This window comes from Ambystoma mexicanum, chromosome 2q, assembly GCF_040938575.1.
Source record: "Ambystoma mexicanum isolate Mex_15411 chromosome 2q, UKY_AmexF1_1, whole genome shotgun sequence".
Lineage (NCBI taxonomy): Eukaryota > Metazoa > Chordata > Amphibia > Caudata > Ambystomatidae > Ambystoma > Ambystoma mexicanum.
The window spans coordinates 1,287,097,742-1,287,110,059 of record NC_090924.1 but is presented as its reverse complement, the minus strand read 5'-3'; the positions used below and the strand labels follow the sequence as shown (position 1 = coordinate 1,287,110,059).

General features: G+C 45.9%; 1 protein-coding gene across 3 annotated transcripts in view; it reads left to right on the top strand.

The window, feature by feature from the left end:
• DNAJC13 (DnaJ heat shock protein family (Hsp40) member C13) overlaps positions 1 to 12,318 on the top strand; it is a 2,820,731-nt gene that overhangs the window by 257,953 nt on the left and 2,550,460 nt on the right. The gene's annotated exons all lie outside the window — the stretch shown is intronic.

The window sequence follows — 12,318 nt, the reverse complement described above, 5'->3', positions numbered from 1 at the left end:
TCGGAAAAGGTGTGCCCCAGGTCGCCCTCCCATTTCCCCCTAGCATCTGGGGTTGGGATTCCCCTGGATGACAAATTTTCCATTGAAAAACAGGTCCCCGAATCGAGTTAGCCCTCTTTTCTTCCAGTGTGTGGCCAGTGTTGTTTCTTGTATCTTGCGAGGGGGGGAGATATGGTGCATCCCATAGTGTTATATTCGGGTGGTATAATGTTGGTTGTCCGGGGCGGGCTGTTAACCTGGCCCAGGCGCTACATGGCACCAGTGGTAGGTTAGTGCTGTTATCGTGTCTGGTTTTCGCTTCTGCTACTCTATGTAACAGCTTTGTTGGTCCTAGTGTATGTGTTTAAATGGCCATGTGTGGCGTGTGGGGGCTTTCATCTGTCCAGTATGCCACATAATAGGCCTGTGTGGACAGATGATATAGATTGAAGTCAGGGGCGGTCAGCCCTCCTTGGTCATATGGTTTGGTGAGCTCCTTCCAGCTCACACTGGGTTGGCCATTCCATATGAACGCTGTGCATGTCCCTTGGATTTTGGAGAAAAAAGCTCTGCACGGCCACACCGGGAATGTTGAATTGATGAAACTACTTGGGTAGTATAATCATTTTAAATAACGCTATTCTGCCCATTAGCGAGATCGGGAGGTGTAGCCATCGTTCGAGTCTGGCACAGATCGCTGCAGTCAGTGCCCCGTAATTTAGCGTGTGGGTGAGTTGGTTTTTGCGTGCTATTACTATGCCCAGGTATTTCCCCTGGTCGGGGGGGGCCCATGATAGTTCCTGTAGTTCTGTAGGCTTTTGGGTTGCGTCTCTGAGTGGGAACATATCGCACCTGGACGTGTTCAGTTTCAGACAGGAGTATTCCCCGAATTCTTTGACCGTGTGCAGCACTGCTTTCAGTTTAGCCTCCGGGTTCCTTAAATATAACATTGTCATATGCATCTAAAGTGACTATCTCTACCTTGTCCGCCATTGGTATCCCGTCCTGCTGTGTCTGGCCCTCAACATTTCTGCAAGCCGTTCTGACCTGTGCAAACAAGAGAGGCGACAATGGGCAGCACTGCTTAGTGCCACCTGATAGCTCCAGGATCACAGAGTGCTCCGTTGACACAGACCCTAGCATTGGGTTGCGTGTATAGTATGCATATCCAGCTTATGAAGTTCGGGCCAAATCCATAGTCAAGTGCCAGTGCTATTCCTTGCATGTCCCTGGGGATTGAGGCGAGTGTGTTATAGCAGTGACGTATGTTGGATGCCGTGGATCTACCCAGCACGAAGCCTGCCTGGTCCTAATGTGCCATGGGCAGCAGCAAAGGGTTCAAGCGTGTGGCCAGTATTTTTGCAAATATTTTTGCGTCCATGTTTATTAGTGAGACCGGCCTATAGGATCTGCACTCCTCAGGGGGCTTAACTGGTTTTAGCAGTAGTGTTCTTATGCTTCTCGTGTCGTTTCGGGGAGTTTGCCTGTGCTCAGGGCTTCGTTCCAGACTGCATGGAGTCGGGGTGCCAACATCTCCACGAACTCCTTGTAGCAATTCAGGCCCAAACCTGTCGAAGCCCGGCGCCTTCCCACTGGGTATGGCTTTATTTGCCTCTGTTATCTCTGCCACTGACAGTGGGGTCTCTAAAGACTCCCTGGTGTCATTAAATAATAGTGTGGTGGATATTTTAGCCAGGCACCTGTCTATTTCATCCTCTGTGACAGTGCTTTGGGGGAAGTAGAGGGCAGCGCAGAAGTCAAAGAAAACTTCCTTCTCCTGATCAGTAATCACTACTCACATCACTTCGAGCAATGCATGGGCTGTTCATGCTTCCCCTTTCCCCTCTCACCATCTTTGCTAGGCGTTTCCCTGGACGTTCTTGTTCCCCATATCGCCTTGCTGCCACTGGCCTATCAAAGTACTGTACCTCACGCTCTGCAGCTTCTCTAAATTCCTCCAGCTGCATTTTAATATCCGCCCTTGTCTGTGCCGAGGGGGTAGTCTCATATTGTTCTTGTAGTTTGGCTATCCATTTCTCTCGTCTCCCCAGGTCCCTCCTAATATCCTTTAGGACTCCTAGCTCAGTCGACATGGCAATGCCTCTGATATAGACTTTAAATGCTTGCCAAAGAGTTGCTTGGCTCTCAACCGTGCCATCATTGTTTTCAAAGTATTCTGTAATATGTTGGGTCATACAGGTTTTGTACACTAGATCAGTCAGTGCTGCTGATTTAAACCGCCATGGGGGCCTTTGCAGGGAGAATCTAGGGATGGACATTGTTACCAATACAGGTGAATGGTCCGATAGTGTCCTAGGTAATATTGTAGCCTCTGTTACCCAGCCTAGAACCCTCGACGATACCAGCCACATGTCTATCCTGGAGTGCATGTCCTGTATGTATGAATGGAATGTATGTGATCGTGTCAGGCTTTGCAATGCTACATCTCTAAGGTCCAGGTCCGTCATGTGCATCTTTATCGTTCGGGCGGCATTGATAAGTGCCCTGGGGGTTCTGGAAGACCGATCTATATCCGTGTCGAGGATCATGTTGAAATCTCCACCAATAATTGTGGGCAGTGGGGTATTTTGTGCATTTCCGGAAAACCTCAGTGTAGTACTCTGGGTCATCTACGTTGGGCCATATATGTTAATGAGTAGGACTTCTGTTTTACCTAATTTCCCATGGACTACCACATACCTCCCTTCTAATAAATTTGGAATGAACCATTCTTCCGCAATCGTTGCAGCAAGATTCTCCCTAGTTACATGTGCGTGGTAATGCAGGTGTTCAAGCGTGACCTATAATGACGCTTCTGGCATCACTGGCTTTCCAGTGCTATCTTGTAGCCATAATGCATCTGTGTGGGATAAAGAACAACCCCTTCGTTCCCATAATTCCTGCTCTTCCTGTGCTGCACTCTTTTGGATTTCCATTAATTGGGTCATTGACAATTTATTAAACCTTTCTTGTATTACCATAGTCATGACTATTTTTTCCTTAACCTTCGGAGTATCAAAACTCGAAATATCTGGAGAATATGCAACCCTTTTGGCTTCTGCATTCCCACCCGGAATAAAATCTGTCTGCTTAGTGTGAACTGCGCACTTTACGACCGCTATGGCCACTGGATGTTGTAGTGCATTAATAAGCCTGTCCAATAAGGATGCGTTCTGCACTGGAGTGCCGTCCGCACGGAGGTAGCCCCCTCCTTTTCCAACGTGCTAACCCTGCGTGTATGGTTGACGTCATATAAACTGAGTCACTGTACACCATCACTTACTGTCCTTTGTGTTTCTCGAGCGTGACAATGACCGCTACCAATTCTGCTGTTTGTGCTGAAAAGTGGGAAGATAGCCTTGCACTTGCTACAACTTCGAATTCTCCATTTAATCTGTGCTTACTACTGCTGCACCTGAATGTCTCTTCCCCACTAGTCTGTCTGATCAATTTTCGAAGAACCATTGAAGGTGCAGAGTCCCCAAAATTGCAATTATCAACTCAGTAAATGGACACATCCAGAAGGGAATTAGACCAGGAGAATGGTTATGAGTAAGTATAAAGGCTTTATGTAAAATCAGCATACAGAGAACTCTGCTGCCTCGAGAGCGCTCTGTCAAAAATTACAAAACAGTAGGGCATAAGTCTTAGGAGTGCCACTAGAGCTGCCCCTCTATAGGTACAACAGATCATAGTTTGATTGGTAGGCAACATAGATACTGTATACATGTGTATGGCATAGTTCCACGGGATTGGCTGGCAGCTTGGCATTCCAATTGGCATCACATGGGTAACACAAAAATCAATGCGGACACACAGTACCCCTGGGGCAAACGAGTATGTTTCAGTCAAGTTTGGTGAAACGTAAGGGAAGTCCAGTCTTGCGAGTCTTTGTGCAACAATATCGAGAAACGCATTCTTCAAATCGATCACCGTGGAATATCAAGCTTCCACCGCGATACTGCATAGTATCGTCCCCGGGTTAGGAACTAAAGGAAACTGTCTCTACAATTTGGTTAATCGGTCTCATATCTTGTATAAATCTCCACGGCCCTCCCTTATATTTTTTTGATCTAATACACAGCGGTATTACACGACGATCCCGATGGCACCAGAATACCTTGTTTCATTAGTGGTGAAATATACCCTCATCAGCCTCTCGGGACATGGGGTACTATCTTGCTCGGGGTAAACTCTCTGCTGGCTTCAGTTTTATTTTGAATTCCCCCTATTCCGTTCAATAGGCCTACGTCATAAGGGGCTGTGGTCCAAAGGACACTGTGTACCTTTTCCAAGTCTTCCTGAAAATATGCTGGACGCTGCCGCCATTCGCTGTGGACTTTCCTTTTTTTAATTTTTATCCAGTATGTGATGCTCATAAAGAACACCACTTCATCATCTGTTCTTTTGACATCACTGACGATGGAGACCTATTTAGAGACAGTCAGTCTGTACCCTTCCTCGAGGGCTATTGCTGTTCTCCATGGTCTGCCCTCATTGTCCATTCCTTCAAGCATCGCCATTTCCATTGGTACCATGGCTGCTTCTAATTCTATAGGGATTGTCTGTCTCCCCTCTTCGTCCATAGGTATTTGTGGTCTGAACAAGAATTCAACAGGTATTCTCACAATTTTCCCCACTAAGCCAGATAGCCATGTAAATAGAATGCTCACCCCATACAGAAAAACCTCTGTATCTACTGGAAGGCCTTGCAGAGCCACTTTACCTGTAAATGCCAGTATAAATTTGGCCATGTTTACATAGTGTGCTCCACTCAAGGAATACACTATCGCTTGATCAGTAAATTAAATTGTCTTGTAAGTTTTGTCATCAAATCTCTCCCCAAAATGTCAATTGGGGTCTGTCGTGAGTATAACAAAGGAACCGGCATATCACATTCTCCCATAGAGACTGGTAATTTGTCAGTAAAAGGAACTCTGCTTGTAGCTCCGGAGAACCCTTGAGCATTCATGGCAATTCCTGACGGTGGATATTTTCCCTCTCGTATACATGAGTGAGTAGCTCCAGTGTCTACTAGAAAAGAAAAGGATTTCCCTCCTATCGACACATCGACCCTTGGTTTCTCTTGGGGTTCTGCTGTCACAGATAGTACTGAACACATCAAGTCACCCTGTGAGCTGTCCTATTGTGGGTATGGGCATACTCCTGTCCCTGTGAACGGATTTCCTCATACCACAGTGGCACCTCCTATTCTGGGAGTCAACACATGTCCTGTGTTTGCATATTGCTGTGTCTGCATAGGGGCTTGTTGTGACTGTCTTTGCACCTGCTGTACTTGCGGGGCTTGTGTCTGATGTACTGTGTGATCTTGGGAAAACCCTTCCCTAGATATTGTGCTATATGGTGGAGGATAAACTGTCCCCCCTCTTGAGAATTGACCATTCTGTACATTCCCTTGGCTCCCACATATGCGTGCGATGTGCCCTGTCATCCCACAAGTCTAACATACTGGGGATGCTCGCCTGACAAGTCCTCCTTGGTTGAATCCTCCCTGGGTGCTCTGGTTCTCATTCTGTGTATTCTGAAACTGACCTCGATTATTTTGGAATCCTCCTCTTCCTCTATAGCCCATACCTCTGCCTCTTGGAACAAACCCAAATCCACCTTTGTCCATTGGGTGCTGATTATTTGCCTGCGATGTACCCATTGCTTCCTGCATTCCCAATCCTTCTCCGCTCGTCAATAGTGCCCCTTCTATGGCACACTTTAATAATGTCTTCTGGATTAACTTGGCTTCCTCGATTTTCCTAACCTCCTCTTTATTTCTATTTTTCTCCTGCAATAGCCGACTGTGATGCACTATCTTTAACTGTATCTCAGGCCACGGTTTTGCATCCACCCCCACCTGTTTCTTCATTTGTCTCTGTACTGGCTCAGGCAACCCCTGACATAAAATGTGGTAAAATAATGCCACTGGTTTTCCGACGGCTCCCGCGTTTAAAGTTTCTCTTGAATATCCTGAATGTAAGTAATAGGGTCTTCATCATCTTTCATTTTACGTGTCACACTTGCACCCATATCTGATGTATTGGATACTGTACCCTAAGTGCCCTCCAAACATCTGCTCTGCAATTATTAAAGGCTCTCTGTCGTGCGCTGTGTTCTGTGCTGTCACACTTGAATACCCTGCTCTGCTCCATATGTCAGTTCTCTACCCAAGAATAGCTGCCAGAAGACTTCATGTCTCCTATGGCCAACTCGTAGATCCATTGCCAAGCGTCCAATGTCCATCTTGGGAGCTTGCACCTTAAATTATCCTTGCTGCGGCCATGGGATATACTGTGGCCTTGCTCCGCCTTTCTCCAATAAGGGAAACTGCGTAAACCCCAACCCACAGTCGGATCCCATTGTTAGTCTATCCATGGCTGGGACAATCGTCCCTGCCCGCCTCCTTTCCAGTAGTGACCTTAATCTGCTCACATATTGCAACGATTCTCCCTTCTCACTATACAATCGTCCTTGGGGGCGCTCTGGATATGGCATGGGATCTAGAGGTCGGATTTGGAATTACCCAAGGATAGGAACATCTTATTCCTTCAGGGGCACACATGCTCCCTCCTCCTTGCTCGAGGGTGGACTCCCTTTCCTCATTTGCTATTTGTTGTCCCCAAGAAGTGACTATCCTCCCCTTCACCTTTTATCTAGGTTCTGTCTGTTTAAAGACAATGCTCTATGTTCAAGACGAAACCGTTTTCCTTCACTGAGTGACTGAAATGCTAGGGATTGACCCGTCTTCCCTCTACTTCCGTAGTTGCTACCTTCCTTTAGTTCGTGATACAATCCTATCCCGATGCTTCCCACATCAGTTTTCTTCTTCCAATACTACTCGAGATGCCCCGACCGTTGCTTCCTTTATCGGAAGGAACTCTCGCCTCCCATCTAATTTGTTCTTTCCTCCTTACACCTTCCCTTCTTTCCTCTTCTTCCCTTCGTCTGTATTCTTTTGTCCCTTAATTTGTGTGCTTCCTCCTCTTCTCTTCCTTTCTCTTCTATCCTTGTCTTCCATTGCTCTCTGCCTATTGTCATATTTTCGTTGCTCTTATGCCGTTCTTCTTTTATCTCGTGCTCCTCTTGATGCATCTGTTCTAGTCTCTCCCTGTTCTCTTTTCTGCTCAACCTCTTTCAATCTTTTCTCTCGTACCTCCTCCCTTCTATCTTGTTCGTCCTCATCTTCCTTTTGCCTAACTTCCTCAATGCTTTTCCCATCTATTTGAAGTAATATCTGTCCACCCATCCATTCATTCTGCATCAGCGCTATCTCGTCAGCTTTAGCCTTCTCTCCCTTCCATCTCTTAATTTACCTTTATATTTCTGTTGATATATTCGACCGCTCACTCTTCTCTTCGTTATCTTTTCTCTTCCCCATTGCCGCTTTGAACTCCTTTAAAGGATAAAACCGTACTTCCTCCTTACGCTGACTAAGAATCCACTCCTCAGGGGCAGATCCTCTCTTCCTGGTACATTTTCCAGAGCTCTAGAATAGCTAACATTTTCTCTAATGTCTTCCCTGTGTATGCAGTGTGCAAGTATGTGGTCATGTGTTGCAATACCGCTTTTGACAACAAATCCCCCTTGTGGCCATGGCATTAACATCTTGTCCACCGTACCGTTTACCCACTCCGCACTATACTGTTTGAGCTTGGGTATGTGCTTTGGCAGTGTCTTGCATAGGAGCTTTAGAGGAGCGTCTCCGATGATGACAATTCTCAATTGACTGCTAATACTTAACAGACTTTATAAAATAACTTTTAAATCACCACAACACTTTAAAACAACAAATATGAGCGCGCACCAACAATCGCTGCTCAAGCCTCTAATTTCTCAATTACCTAGCTCTACCTCTGGCTTGGTACCAACCTCGTCATTAAGTAGTTACCATAGCTCCTCAACTATTTTGAATAACTTCACAACTTCTACTTTGCACATTTTAATAAAACACTGTGATCACACTTTTTCCCCCCTCGCCTTTTCTTAATACCCTGTACAGGGTGTGAGACATCACCTTACACCAACCTGTTTGTGCGTTAAATTTTTCTGCTCTACCCCCGTTGGGATTTCAGATGTCTCCTTCTGAGCTCCCTTGAGCTAGGATTCTAGGCGCTATCTCTTCACACCGTATTTCCTGTTACTTCAAAATGATCACAATCCCAGGCCCTTAATTTGCCATTTTCCTTAGTCTACTCACCATTTGCTCGTTAATCTACTCGAGGCCTTTGGTATCGATTCCTCTCCTCCAAACGATCACTTAGCCTTCCGTCTGCAGATCGCCCATGGAAAACCAGACAGGGATTTCGTCAAAGGGGGACATGCCTACCGTCTCAGTTCTTGATGCAAGTTTATTTCTATTCAGCCACTCTCCACAGGAAACCCTACAATCTTCCAACTAAATGCTGGGGGGATACTAGATTGTCCAAAAGTCTGGGGCAGAACTAGTTTGGATCTTTTTGAACCATCCGCTGTGCTACCACGTGAGTTTGGAGCCCTTTGGGTAGCATGCATGCAGTGGATGGGATGCAGAATAACTCTGACACCAAATAATCGAACCAACTCAGGAAGATGGCTAAGTTTTGCTGTTTTATTATCAATTGTCTAAAACAGGGAGTTACAACAGACATCAACAGACGTTCGTTCAAGTCTCTCATACATTTCATAAGAAATCAATCATATAGTAACAATACGTCATTTTTGACCTTGTACTGTGTGGCAAATGAGAAAAACCTACGAGGGGCTATGATAGGATCAAGGGGAACATCTAAGTATATTTTCTATAATGGTTGAGGTTGTGATTGGATGTCTTTCAGGTGGACAACTTGTGCCTACCTCTACTGCAAGTCATCTTCAACACTGTTAAGTACACAGTACACTATTGTTTCTCTAACTATAAGGCCCTTCGTTATATGGCCCTCTACAATTGGTTGGCACGCTCATGACATGGCTGGAACATTCGGTTAATTTAGCAGCATGTAAACTTATATCCAGGTGCCAGGAGGTGGACATGACTTTCCCTCCCCACCCAATTAGTCCAACGTCTCATCACCCATGCCTTCTGTCTTGAGAATAGTCTTTGAACTTGGCCTTGCAGTGTATTCTTGTCTCTGGGAATATAAGGGAGTATGGGCACGCACTATCGTAGTTCTGAAATTCCATGCCCAACTCTATTTCCATCCTTGGCTAGCGTAGCAGGAGACCACAATTGGGACCATTTTGCAGCATTTAAATGTGTTAATTGAAAAACCCTTGGCCTAGGTGTTCTTTCTTTGCACCTTAACAAGGGATGATTGTTTCTCACGTTTGCTGCCTTCGAGAAGATATAACCGGCTCGGCTTGCTTCATCTTTGATACCAGGCCAGACAGCCTCTCCATTCAAGTCTGCAATCTCGGCTAATTATTTGCTGCGACACAGCTCTCAACCTTTCTTCCTCATGTGTCTGGGCTTACTTAAATACATGACACCAATGACCAGTTTCTATACAGTGGCTGCTCCGCCTGCAGTCTATTCACTACGTATAGCCAACTTCTAAGATCACTTGGTCTACTTGCGTTGCTGCATCTGTTCAGTTATGAAACGGCTTGCATTTTCCGCAGTGCATCACACACATGCATTCTTCTTTTCGCATATGAAAGTTGGCTTGATTCTTTACTTCGTCATCATTTTCTATTTGGCCCATGCATTCTCTTCAGCCAGTCTTCTTAGTGCGTCACGCTGGTCTTTTGGGATGTCACTAGCTCCTCTTTCACTCTTTTTCATATTCCTTCTGGGAGTTCCTCCCTCAGATTATCATCTCTTCGAGAATACATTTGATAGGGCTTGCTCACAAGGTATCTTCTTTTGGATATTCGTTGTGGCATGGTCACAACTGCTGGTGTCAGGCCCGGCACGATCTCGGGCTCCCAACATACTGGAAGTAGGGGATCAGGACCTCCTGCAGAGGCATTCAGCTGCTCCTCTACAGAGTTGTGGTTACAGAGAGGATGTAAGCAGTCTCCGACAGATCTATTGTGGAGGCAGGAGAGCTCTGGGAAGACGGTGATGTCCAGGGAATTGCTAGCGGTGGCATTTGAACAGTTGCACTACCCATCTCATAGTTTGAAACAACACATAGCTGCAGACATACAGGAGGATTATTTCACACCAAACATCCAGGAGAGCATCACTGATATGGTTGTTCGTTGTACCACATGTCAAAGTTTTAGTACAGGGATGACACTACAGACATTACGGGTCACATTGCCCGGCCCTGTTGCGCCGTTCCGTGAGTTACACCTAGACTATGCCGATATGGGGGAACGTTGTAATGGTTCGAGGTAGCTCATTGTGGTGGTCTGTCCCTTCTCAAGGTGGGTGGAAGCAGGGCCATGTGCGCTGCAAGGCTTCTGGTGCGGGAAGTGTTCCTGCGCTGGGGTGTGCGAGTTTTTGAGATCAAATAATGGTACACATTTCTTCAATGCGCTATTCCAGCATGTTATAGCACTACTGGGTATCGGGCATTGAATGTGTTCGATTTATCACCCACAAGCCAATGGTGTTGTAGAGAGGATAAATGGACTGCTCAAGAGTAGGTTATGTGCACCACATTGAAGAAAACCCAGGTGTACTCTCTGCCCCTGGCCCTTTTTAGCTTACACACGCAGCCAAGCAAAGACCATCGCCTGTCACCTCATAAGGTGGTTACTGGTTGGCGCCTGCATACCCCCGTATCCCCTGTGAGCAGGGTTTCTGATGCGCATTGGACAGCAGCAGTGTTGGGAGAAGAATTCAGGGATTATTTGACGACACTACCTCAGGCAATTAAATATGTCTCCCGACCGATTGCACCTTGCAGAACCGTGACTACGGAGACGCCCGATGCTGCACAGGCAACGGGAACAGATCCTGAGCATATAATGGCTAGACCACTGCTTCCAGGGGATTACGTCTACAACTTTGTGCACCGCTGAAACAATCCCCGGTTCCAGGTGTTTTGCACTTCCCTTGCGGTTAAAGTGAAGGAGCTGTGTTACTGGGTGCACCTCTGACATTAATATGGCATCTTCAGAAGGTGCAGTGGTACACCAGTTGTCTTAACCTGTACCCAGAGCTCCTTATCTGCATGCCCGAAGGGGACACTGGTGTGGTGGCACGCTCAAGTGGCAGGCCAAAGTTCAGCTGCTAGCTCCATACTTTTTTCACTTTTAGGAGCTTTCTTTTTCTCTACTTTTCTCTCACTATTTCTTTCTCTCTCCCCCTATTCCCCCGTGTTTCCTCTGGTTTCTTTTTGTCATGTACAGTGTACGACTCTCCCTTTAGTTGTCTTGCGCGTCTTTGCGTCTTTTACAGGTGTAAAGAAGATGGACGCAGCTCATGTACATAGGTTAAGTAGGGACCCGAGGTGTAGAGGTACAAATGAAAGACTATGGAATTATATCTATTGTTGGTTAGCACTTGCTGGAGGATTGTGTTAGATATTGCTAATATTACTGGGGGTGTATTAGTGGGAAGTCCTATAAAGGAGGGAGTGGGGGAAATAGGATTGTAAATTATCCAAATCGAGCGATACATATAAGTGTCAATAACGCGAGTGGAGTTACATATATTAACACTAATGTGAATAGGAATAATAACAATGGTAATAGATTCAATGATTCTAATATGCAAGTTCCGTCTGTAAAGGAGGCAGAGAACAAGCGGTTTACAACAAGTAGGGGAAGACTTACCACTATGGCAGGGTATAATGGTATTGTAGACAGTATTACTAAAGCGACTATCCTCAAATGTGTATGGAAGAATGAAGAGGCACAAAGAAAGTAGGATCCATATCAAGGGTTGGGGTTTGATGTGATCGAAGATATTCACCACCCTGAATTCTCTAATTCTTGGTATTCTGATCCGAGTGATGTCGGGAGAAATGCTGTAAATTGGAGCTGTTCTGTGTGTTCACTCATTCTGCACGCCTTGGGGCTACCAAGGTGTTAGTACCTCAAGCAGTCCCAATTATAGAGGCACAATGCCTGGCTCATCTTGCGCTATGCAGAATAAAAGGAACGTTCCAGCCACACAGTGTGGAATTGTAAATGGTAGGGTGATATTTCGTAAAGTGTCCCGAAACATCAAGTTTGTGGAGTTACCTTATCTGATGGTGAAGGGGCAGAAATATCATACTCGCCGGCTTCAACTTCAAAATTCGTAGCACGTGTTGCTGCTGGTATTTCTCGCATCTCAGCCACGCTTCGCTCTTTACACTGGCTGACTGTGTCAAAATGTATTTAGTTTAAATCACTGCGTACTGCATCGGACATATTATAGACAAGGTGGAGAGTATTTGCAGAAGAAGTTCCCTA